General features: G+C 48.6%; 1 non-coding gene across 1 annotated transcript; it reads right to left on the bottom strand.

The window, feature by feature from the left end:
- Positions 1–4,753: 4,753 nt before the first annotated feature.
- On the bottom strand, positions 4,754–4,826 carry TRNAR-CCG (transfer RNA arginine (anticodon CCG)). Its single transcript has one exon. It is a non-coding gene; the product is annotated as a tRNA-Arg (tRNA).
- Between the last annotated feature and the right edge of the window lie 6,637 nt (positions 4,827–11,463).

The following is an 11,463-nucleotide window of genomic DNA, read 5'->3' as shown; positions in this document are numbered from 1 at the left end:
CCAGCCACCGCCTTGCAAGTTCGTTTCGTGCCGCCAGGGACGCGCTGCCTGCAATTGTGACGCTGTGACGGCGGCGAGGGCGTCGCCATGCCGCCGTGTTTCACGAGTGTAACGAGACGGCCAGGCAAGCAAGCGCGAGTGATAGCAGATCACCGCGCATTTCTGCCCAGGCACCACTCGCTGCGGCCATAATGTCTTTCTGCGTGTATCTGCACTGCGTATTTAGCTAAGGGCGGCAGCGCATTTCGCGTCTGTTCAGCCCGCGGCCAACTTGGCTGCCTCTGGGGATTTTTATGCCGCTGAAAGCGTAGCGGAGTAAATGAATCCTCTACGATAGTTTTATTGGCGTCTCTAACACTCTAAACTCAAGTTCGGTTCCTCTAGAATTACAAAAAAAAGCACCGGTAGGTGGTTTGCAGGAAGAATGGCACATTTATTTAAATGGTACAAACTGGTGTTTGATACAACCGATAAAATAAACACACACAATCTGAAGTAATTCATGAGAAAGCGAATGAAAAAGAACGTTTCTGGACAACAATATAATGGGAGAAGAAGATATTTATGAAGAAGTGAAACAGAAAAACAGAAATAGAGGATAAACCAATCAACGCGTGAAAACCAATGCAGTACAGGAGAAGGATGAATGTCGACTCGGATATAACATCCATGAAGGGCTCAGGCGGTGGCATTGTTGCAAAAGTTTCAGGAGTAGACGAATGTGGCTAAGTGATCACTTTCCGGGATCCCTCCACTCAGTATGGTATCGTACCCCCCTGGGCCGCTTTAACACTGGCTATTCTGCCCGGTAAAGAGTCCTAGAGGGGGTCGACAAAGATGGGCACACCTCGCAGGCGATTCCACTTAGCCTCAATAGCTTTCCACAATCGTTCACCTGTGGCGACACTGAGTCCAGTACTTTTGCTTAGATTTTTTTTTAGGATTCCCCAAACGTTTTCTATTATATTAAGGTCCGGACTGCGCGCTGGTCAATCTAGGGGCATGATGCCCAGCTCGTCCATGAGGTCTCGCACCGCTTTGGCGGTATGAATGGGTGCTCCATCCTGCTGGAAATGAAACAGTCCATCGGGAAATGGCCTGTCGAGAACGTATGGAAGGAGCACCGTTTCAAGTATCCATGAATAGCTCGACGACGTCTTTCTTCTTTCAATTCTGTGTATCGGTCCCAGACCTTGATAAGAAATAGCGCCCCAGACGTGGACTGTTGATCGGCCGCTTGAACGAATACTCCACACGTAGCGTGGATCCCACCTGCAGTGCGAGAAAAATACCGATATATATTGTTGTGCTATCCTGATCAAGTGCTCACAGGCGTGCCTACAGGTGCGAACAGGATTCTTTTGCAGCTGACATAAAGAAAGCCGCGAGAAAACTCCTACGGCGAAATTAATTTAGCCAAATTCAGTGCAAACCTAATACTTTACTGATATGATTTTGCATTTCTGTGCTGCTATTATTACGGTCTTGCCGTCCAAATGGTATGTTTATTTCAGAATTTGCTTGAAACAAAGAAATTCTGAATTTGAGCGCTCCCGCAGCGTCAGATTTAGCGGTGAACTCAACGATAAGGAATTTAGCAACAGGATGACCTAGAAGGCCACACTCCATGTGACTCAGTTGAAAACATGCGGATCGCATTGATTCCAAGTTGCGCAGGAGACAATTGATATTAACAGAATTTCGCATCATTATAGAAAGACCTTCCTCAAAGAGGTACAGTATTACAGCAAACATTCCGGATCGCACAAGTACAATTTGCTGGACCTGCAACTGTGATAGTTATTTCACCGCTGATGTGTTCAAAGCTGCGGAGAGAAAGACAAAGATCCGCAAGCTACCCGATGTCCATGAGTCCCCGACACTTACCGGCAGTTCTCTGGACGCCACACGCGCCTTTGTTTGCCCAAGCGGGTGCAAAAGGATGCCTCGTCACTGAACACCACGCTGCGCCAGTTCGAAGGCGACCAGGATTCAACCACTGTGAGGCAAACTCCATCCTTTGGTCCAAGTGGCGTTGCTCCAAAAGTGTCTTTTGGGCGGCGATGTAGGAATTCATGCCTGCTTCACGCAGGCGCCGTCTTATAGTGGAGTCGCTCACATTATCCAAACCCAGCTCGTTCCGAATTTCCAGTGCACTCAGGAACGGATCCAGGGAAGCTGCCGCCGCAATCTGCTGGTCCTCTTCAACCTTCGTCTTCTTGTAGCTTGCGGCACGGGGAGCATCAGCTATTGTACCCGCACGGTTGAAGGCTTGTAAAACGCAGTTAACAGTTGCCATTGGGCGCCCTGTCAATTTGCATATTTCTCGTTGTGACATTGTCCTTCCCATCACCGCTATAGCTTGCCGCTCTTGTGGTGTCAAACGGGGTGCCATTTGGAATGCAAGGTTTGTTCAGCGGAAGTAGACGTTATACTTCGCTAACAGGACCGATACTTTGCATTCTTCTTCTCGTTGGCCAGTCCGGCTTTCGGTCGACAGCTTTACGTGCCGTGCCGCGGGCAAGCTTTATCACGAAAAAGTTCGTCAATGCGAAAAACATCCAAGATATGATAACGAAAAGCGTGTCGGCACATAGCAACCGTGCTTGTAATATGGATTGCTAGGATAACAAATGATTGAGTGGGTTCATACGTCGCTTTTTTTTTCACGCCAGAAGAACTTAGTTTCGGCATTCAACAGCTTTTGTCTGCCCTCTCAGCATTGCTTCCTACATACTTGCAGAGTTCTGTGGAGGTGCTGCCGTGTCAAGACACGACCCGTAGGAAACTCAAAACTGCCACCAAAATGATTTCTACTACTAGATCAGAGCTCCAAAATACTGTCGCAGGGATGCTGCCTCGCTTTCTGCCAAAGACCGCTTCCCGTATTATCTCTGCTTGTAGTTGGATGGAACGTCTAACCACATCGCTAAGGTGGCTATAGCAATGCATCATGGACGGGGTTGGCCTCTGTGCAGTTTTCAGCTATACTTATACGCCTGGGGTGGGAATGGTGAAACAACAAGTAGGGTATCGTCCGAAGTAACACACGGGTTAAAACTTATGCAGCACCGAAAGTTTTTCTATTAATTTAGGCCACCTGGGGGTTCTTTATATGCGGTGATAGCTCAGAGCACTATGGCGTTTTTGTATATCATCTCCATCTAAATACAACCTCCACGCCTCTGATCAAACTTGCGGCCCTGTAATCAGCAGCGGAACGTTGAAGCCTCTGAGCCGCCGCGACGGCTTCACCGCAGAAGATTTCTGGCAAGCAAGTGGAGACGACTGAAACATCCTGCGGGACGTGCCAAACTGTCGACTCGATATGCAGCTTCGCACTGCAGAGAATAGCTAGTATAGAGCAAGCGAGAATGCCCTATCCATCTTTAAGTCGAGCGATCTGACATTTGGGCGCTTAGAACTACAACGATTCTGAAACAAATTCAGCTCCCAACTGTGTCATGATGCTCTTGTCCCGCTTTATATTTTCCCATCCACGTTCTTTCTCATTCATTCATCCGGAATTCTTTTTTCATCTGTTTTCGTTGGTCGGTATCGCAAGTGCTTGTATCATTTAAATAAATGTGCTGTTCTTTCTTTAGATCACCTCTCGTCTTTTATTTTTGTTTTACCGTTTCCGAGAAAGAGCACTTGAATATCGAGCCTTACACGTTAAGTGACGCCACTCAAACGATATTGAAGGAGTTATTTTTCTACACTCGTAGCGACATAAACTGCTGCACCCATGTGCACTCCGCGTAGAGGAAGCCAAATTCTCAGATCTGGATGGATCCCAAATGCGGTGTCACTAATGACACATCGCGAAGACACCCCATCACACAATATGCCTGCAACGCATGGTGCGTGGTGCTAACGCTCAAACCCTGTATATACTGTATACGGACAAGACGAAAATAGACACCAAACAACGATATAGGCCCAATTCTCGCACTCTTAGCCTGGTCTGCGCCTGAAACGCGCGGTCACTCGCTATCACTTGCACTTGCTTGCCTAGCCGCCCCGTGATTCGCACGAAATGCGTTGGTTTTCCGGCCGCTGTTACATATCATTCAACGCGGCCCTGGCGGACTGAAGCGCAAGCACTGAGGCCGTGAACCCACGAGCAGGCACCGCTTTATTTTGGCCGCACATGCGCACGAGACGCATAGCTCAAACCCAGAGCGCAACGTTAGGTGGCGCTGACTTGCTCCGCAGAGCGCCGTCGGCGCTCTCTAGACAAGGCTGCTCACCACTGTACACCTTTTTAAGGTGCAAGTGTGTTCTTGTTTTTGAGACAAACTGCCTAGTTAATTTGTTGAAGCCTACACGATTATCTGTCACAGCTATCGGAACATGACAAAGTGGAAAAAAGTTGTTGGTGCAATTCCTCAATTTCAACTAATATGCACAGCAACAAAAGATAAAGCGCAATATGACTCATTCCTCCTCTGCCTAAACCGCATTCAGTTCTATGTCATGTCCACTCCTATCCTTATGGCAACTGAAACAGGAAGACCGCGGCGTGGTTCAGAAAGCGGACCGGGAGAGTAAAAAAGGGCGCTGGGCCGGCGATGTAATTCTTAGGGTACTTAACCGGTGGAATATAAGCTAGAGAATGGATGCCAAGGGTGGACAAGCGTGTCGACGACGTCAGAGAATTAGGCTGCATGATGAAATTAGGAAATTTGCAGACTTCACTTCGGCAAAATTTGTTACGAGGGACAAAAAAAAAAATCCGCAAAAGAAGAAACGTCCGCGACAGGACTCGAACCTGCAATCTCCTGATCCGGAATCAGGCGCCTGATCCATTAGGCCACGCGGACTTTTTTTTTTTTCTTTATTGCCGGCTTTGTCATACACAAACAAAACAGAAAAAGGAAAAAAATATGTCAACAAGGATTTTGCTGGCATGACATATCAAAATTTTTTCAATGCTGCAAGTTTATCTAGCATGTCAATCCATGTTGGTTGTTCAGGGAGTGCCCGATGGACATCCCTGAACCGTACTACAGATTCAATGAAGTGATCACGTGTAGGTCGCGAATTTACATCGGCATTGTTGAATTGAGTTCTAGCTTTCCACAAACTGAGGAGGCCCAGGAGCATTATAGCGTCATACGGAAAAGCCTCCGTTTCTACCGGTAAGAATCTTATTCCATGTGGATCTAAAGGTAACTCTTTCTTTAAAGTCCTTTGTAGCACATCCCAGAAAAAGATGGGATCCCAGCAATCTAGAAAAGCATGCTCTATCGTTTCAGGTTTCTTGCATAAGAAGCAGTTAATGGACCACGGGACAAAAATACCCCTGTTATGCATCTATGTTTTAACTGATAATGTGTTAGTGTGTAGTTTAAAGAAAAAAGTTTTTACCGAAGGGTGTACTGGCATTCTTTCAACCCTTTTGAGGACATCTCCTGGGCCTCCACGGTTTGACATACGGTAAATCGGTACAAGGAGCATAGTGTCAATTAGGTCCTTATACAGTTTTTTCCTAGTAATATTGGCGAGATATTGCACAGAAAACCGCACATGCAACATTCTGTACGCAAGCACGACTTCTCGCAGGTAACCTTTAACGGAACCATGCATTGCTTCACACGAGCATACAACAAATCCTGGAAGTTGACGACATAAAAGCACTTGCATGACTGTGCGAAGGAACACATCATTCTGATCGCGAAGGTACATAAAGCGCGACACAACTTGTCGCACAAATAAATGTGCCAACCCAAGGCCCCCTTTCATTACTGGCAAGAACAAGTTTGTGCGGCTGGTCCTTTGCCAAGTCGATGCCCATATGAAAACGCGAAGATACGGTGGATTTTTTGGATGTTGATCCGCGAAGCACACAGCACATTCATGACATACCATATCTTGGACGTAAGAAATAGGTTACAGACCGTGGCGCGCGAGAAAATTGACAGCTGTCGCCCCTGCCACGCGTTAGTCTTTTCCTTTGCTCTCGCCACTTGTTCATTCCAGTACGGCTCAGGGTCGCGATAAGAGTCGAGAGGCACGCCTAGGTAGGTTGTTGCAGTGGTTGACCACCGAAGTCGAGCGAAGCAGTCTGGCGTTTCTTCCCATTCACCATGCCAAAACCCATAACTCTTCTCCCAGTTTATTTGCGCCCCGGTGCACTTGCAGAAGGATTCAACTACCGCCACGGCCTCACAAATACTATCACTATTTGAACAGAATATGGCGATGTCATCGGCATGCGCCAATATTTTCACCTGTGTGGACTGTAACCTGAAGCCAGTTATCCGTTCATTGCTTTGGATGGCCTTGCACAAAGGCTCAAGGTAAGCCGCGAATAGCAGGGGCGACAGCGGACATCCCTGCCTCACAGAAGACAGCACTTGCACGCTGTCTGTCAGGTCCCCATTTACAATGACCCGAGTTGAGCAGTTAGCATACGCCATCCTGACACCGTCTGTTATTACGCTTCCCACGTTGGAATGCTCTAATATGGCGAAGAGAACATCGTGCGAAACACGGTCGAAGGCTTTAGCGAGATCTAGTTGCATCATAGCCACTCGATCGCCAAATACATCGCAACATTCTAACACACTTCGAGCTACATGTATGTTCGTGGCGATGCTTCTACCCTTTATACCACAGGTCTGATGCGTGCCAACCAGCCTCGTTATCACACCCTGCAATCGTTTGGCCAATATCTTCATAAATATCTTGTAGTCGACGTTGGTAAGGCTTATCGGGCGATAAGACCCCACCAACTGACGTTTTTCAGGTGTCTCAGTTTTTGGGATGAGAACGATGTGCGAAGTTGTGAAGGACAGTGGCATATGTTTTTTCTGATACGATTCGGCGATAACGTTGAGTAGAATCTGGGCTACAATTGTTTTGAATGTTTTATAGAATGCTACTCCTAGGCCATCAGGGCCGGGTGCCTTGCCGACAGGTAGTGCATCTATTGCATCCTCTATTTCTTTCATGGAAACTGGCTGTTCCAAACGCGTTCTTTCTTCTTCTTCCAGCTTTGGCACTAACGACAGAAATTCTGCTTTAAAGCCCCCTATAATGGTGCGCGGTTGACCGAGCAATTCTTTGAAATTATCAGCGACGACGCGTTTGATTACATTGCGGTCCTCCGAAACGTCATTACCGTTTCTTATTTGCCTTATTTCCTTATTACAGGCGTATTGTTTTTCGTCCGATAACGCACGTTTTGTGGGCGTTTCACCGGCCCACAGCTTCTCGGCGCGTGCACGGATAACCGCCGCTCTGTACTTTTCTGTATCAATTCTCTCTAACTGAATTTTTATGTGTCTTAATTCGTTGGTGTAAGTACGTGGTTGGGAGGATTCTATACCCGTAAGAAATTCAAGTTGCTCACGAAGCAGTGTTTCGTTTCGTTTGTCTTCATAACGCAATGTGCTACTTCTTTCGATGGCTTTCATTTTTACTAATTGCTTAAACTCCTCCCACTCTACACCAATACTTAAAGATTGCACTGTGAGTAGCTTCTTTAGCTTCTCATCTACATCCTTAACGAAAACCTGATCCTCCATCAATTTCGCATTAAGTTTCCAAAGTTCCCACTTGAAGTACTTTTCGTATTCTTTTTTACCAAAGGTTGCAATAACTAGACAATGGTCACTGAAAGACACTGGCTTAACCTCGTACGATGTGCATAGTGGCACAAGTTCAAGCGACACATACAGCCTGTCCAATTGTGCATGGCTATCGCCTTGAAAATGTGTGAATTGCGGACGCGCACCATTTGTGACAACTCTTCCGATATCTTCTAAGTTGTGGTCGTGAACTACAACATTCAAGACCTCCGCACTCTTATCTCGCACTGGCAAACCTTTTACACGGTCTACCGAACGACAAACACAATTGAAGTCACCCAACAAAACTAGTACTTTTTTACAATCAAGATACATCTGAAAACGCTCAAAAAACTCTTTTCTCTCCGCCTCTACATTTGGAGCGTAAGCACAAATGACAAGGAAATTCAGACCATATTGCAAAAAATCGGCAACCAGGAGGCGTCCACTTAAGCACGAAAAGAGCAATTGCACAGTTATACCGACACTATTGCGGATGAAAAGGGCACAACCACCAGAGGCACCGACAGAATGACACACACAAACATCGTAATGCTGACGGAAAGTGGACACCATTCGATCAGTCGCTTCCTGGCTATCAATTTTGGTTTCTTGGATTGCCACCACGTGTAGATTATTTTCTAAGAGAAGGCGACTAAGTTGACACTGTCGCCTTCTTGCTCCAAGACCTCGTACATTCAGAGTCGCTACACGTAGTGCTTCAGGAAGGTGGATCGCCATATCGACAGAAAAGAAACCCTATCTTATGGTGTCTACCCTCACGACAACATCGCACGCCCCCATACCCCATTTCGGGATCTACAGCACGTTACTCAGGAAGTGGTTTCCCCGCCTGCCGTGATTCGGCCGGAATGTTCGGCCGCAGTTTCCAGGACGCTCGCCTCATACCTGCTGCTTTAAAAGGAGGCTCATCACCGCCTATTTCATCCGGTTGCGACGCCTTGCTCACGGCCTCCTCGTGCGACCGCTTTCCGGCCATGTGGCTGCACCCTTCAGGGGAAAAGTCCATGGGCTCCGCCACCGGTTGGGTGGCGTTCTCCGAAGACGCGTCAGGCGTTTCCGCTGTGTTCTTTGACGCCGCCACGGCGTCCTGTGCCGGAGGTAGAGGCGTCTGTCCGGGAGATGCGCGAGCCTTGGGTTGCGCATCCAGCTGATGCGCCCTAGGAGCAGCCGACGTGGTCTCCTGCACCGCTGATCCGCTAGCTTCTTTCGATGCCTCCTCCGCGTCGGCCTCATCCATGAGAAGTGCTGACGGCTCATCACTGCTCACTGGCCCGGCGACGCTGGCGTACGACCGTGCGCAGTGGCCCTCGTCGTGTCCAAAGCGACGGCACGAACCACACCGTGGAATTTTACAGTCACGCCGAATATGACCTGTGCCACGGCAGCGAAGGCACAGGGGTGGCCTGCCCGATACGACAACCAGCGCCAGCTCTCCAGCAACGTTCACCTGGTACGGCAGGTCGTCGAGCTTCACGCCAGCGTTCAACTTCAAGGTCACCATCCTCGTAGTTGACCCCTTATCAGACACGCCGTGAGCGCGCCACAGCTCTCTTGAGACGTCCGTCACCTTCCCAAATGGCGGGAAGGCAAGACGCGCGTCCTCGTCTGGTACGCTGTGAAGGAGCCAGTACAGCTTCATTCGAACATCCCGGTTTGCAGGGTCGATCACGAGACATCTCGCATTCTTCACTTTCAACTCGCCGATGTTGACAATCTTCTTCGCGGCGTCGGCATCCTTGAATGTAACCGCCCACACATGACTCATGCGGTACGCGCCTAAGGCGATAACTTCCGGCAGGAGCGAAAGTGGAGCGAGCGCGTCACGAAAATCTTCCACCCGGTATGGGCGGGCACTGATATAAACAGCAATACTACACCAGTGAAAATAAAAAACGAAGATTTTATAAAATTCTGACGTTTTACGTGCCAAACCACGATTTGATTCCGAGGCACGCCGTAGTGGGGTACTGCGGGATTATTTTGGCCATCAGGGGATGTTTAATGTTCCCTCGGAGCACGTATGCTTTTGCCTTTCGACCCCACGAAAGGTGGCCCCCGCGGCTGGAATTTGATCCCCGAGAAAGATGAACATTTGCCCATAATATTGCTACGGGGATGTTGCGAGTATATAAAAACTATATTTACAATATATACAGGATGAGTCAGAATATCTAAGATGGCTACCCACCAACAACACGCAGCAGCCAGCGTATCCGATCTTCTTCTTCCTCTTTCTTCTCTCATCCTTCCGTAAGAGAACCCCCGGGTGGCGAAGCGCCGTCTCGGCGCATGGCAGGCGAAGAATTGCGAGCGAAGTATGGCTCGAGCCGCGAAACGTGCACGACGTCGACAGACGTCTGACTTGAGGATGCATCAAAGTGTAGCGGCGAAATCTCGTAATTGACGCCAGTAATTTGGTGCAGGACTTCATAAGGCGCTGTGTAGCGAGAGAGAAGCTTCTGGAAGAGGCCAACCCGACGATATGGTGACCAGAGGAGCACCCAAGCACCTGGGGCTAACTTAACATCGCGATGGCAGCGGTCGTAACTCTCTTTCTGTATATGCTGTGAGGCTAATAAACGAGATTGGGCGACTTGACGTGCCATGCGAGCGCGATCGATGACTTCACGAGCGTACTCAGTTGCAAAACGTGGCACCGAAGGGAGGATGGTGTCAAACGGCAGTGTGGCGTCGCGACCACACACTAAAAACTAGGAAGGGTATCGCAGGAGTGAAGCTGCCGGTTCACTCTTCAAAGCGTCGTTTTACTCTCGCAAAATGTCGAGGAGAGTGAAATGCATTGTTCACTCTGTCACCAAGGAAAGAGTGAAATGTGCTTTTCACTCTCCCCTTCAGAGAGAGAGAGTGAAAAGACTCTTGCGACAATAGATAAGAGAGACTCTTGCGGCAATAGAAAACAAAACGTAGCGTAATCTTCTGCTTAAACTGTAGGTGGCTTGCCCCGAACATGGCAATGTATCATTCATGCACGCTGAGCAAAGAACACATCGTTTTGCTTCTAAGAGAACAGGCCGCCGCAGTTCAAAGGAACGCGTAGCGAGCGCTCTACTTTTTCACTCGGAGTGGCTCCACAGCGCGCGCGCGCGCGCGCGCGCTCAAGATCGCGGAACAACACAGCACCGGAGAAAGAGGATCCGTCCAGCGAGCAAAGGCCAGCCGAGGGAGATCGTGTGTCAGCAATCTCGCGTCGCTACGAAAACACGACAGTCGTTCGTCATGCCTTGGATATAACAACAAATCCTCCACGGTAAGTGAATTCTAACTTAGGTGCACATTCTCCGTATATGTCATGCTATCGCCAGGAAGTCGTCGCTGCGCTTAGCCGACGCGATTGACAAAGGACTAGGCGTACGCGCTGTCTCTCGATGTCGATCGAAAAAGCCAGTCGTCGCGATAACTGCATGTGATTTTATCACTTTGCCGTTGTCCGTAAGAGCTTTAAAAATCGCAAACGCTGCCAGAACTATGGTATGTTCAATAAGACGCCAGGCGAGAGGACGCTTAAAATGGTTAGTTCACCAGCCCGTGATTCCGAGCCTATGCGGAGCGTGATTAGCGTGCGTTTTGTGTGTTTGAATTTATTCAGTTTGGCAGTCTACTGTGTACGGAACGCTGTTGAACTAAGGAATCACATAACAGAAGGCGTCATTTTGCTGGCAGCATGCTTTTTTTTTTTATAAATAAACCGCGCGCTTGACGGTGTCTCGCGCAGGGGGAATCTGCGACCACTGAAGTTACGTGCAGCACCAGTGCTAGTTAGAAACTTTGCCGCAGGCATTCAGCTGCATGCTGCAAGAGGTCAGTTGGGCGCGTTATCTTGAACTTACTGAAAACGCATGAG

This window comes from Dermacentor andersoni, chromosome 1 (genome assembly GCF_023375885.2).
Source record: "Dermacentor andersoni chromosome 1, qqDerAnde1_hic_scaffold, whole genome shotgun sequence".
NCBI classification, from domain to species: domain Eukaryota; kingdom Metazoa; phylum Arthropoda; class Arachnida; order Ixodida; family Ixodidae; genus Dermacentor; species Dermacentor andersoni.
This window is presented reverse-complemented; position numbering and strand designations above follow the sequence as displayed.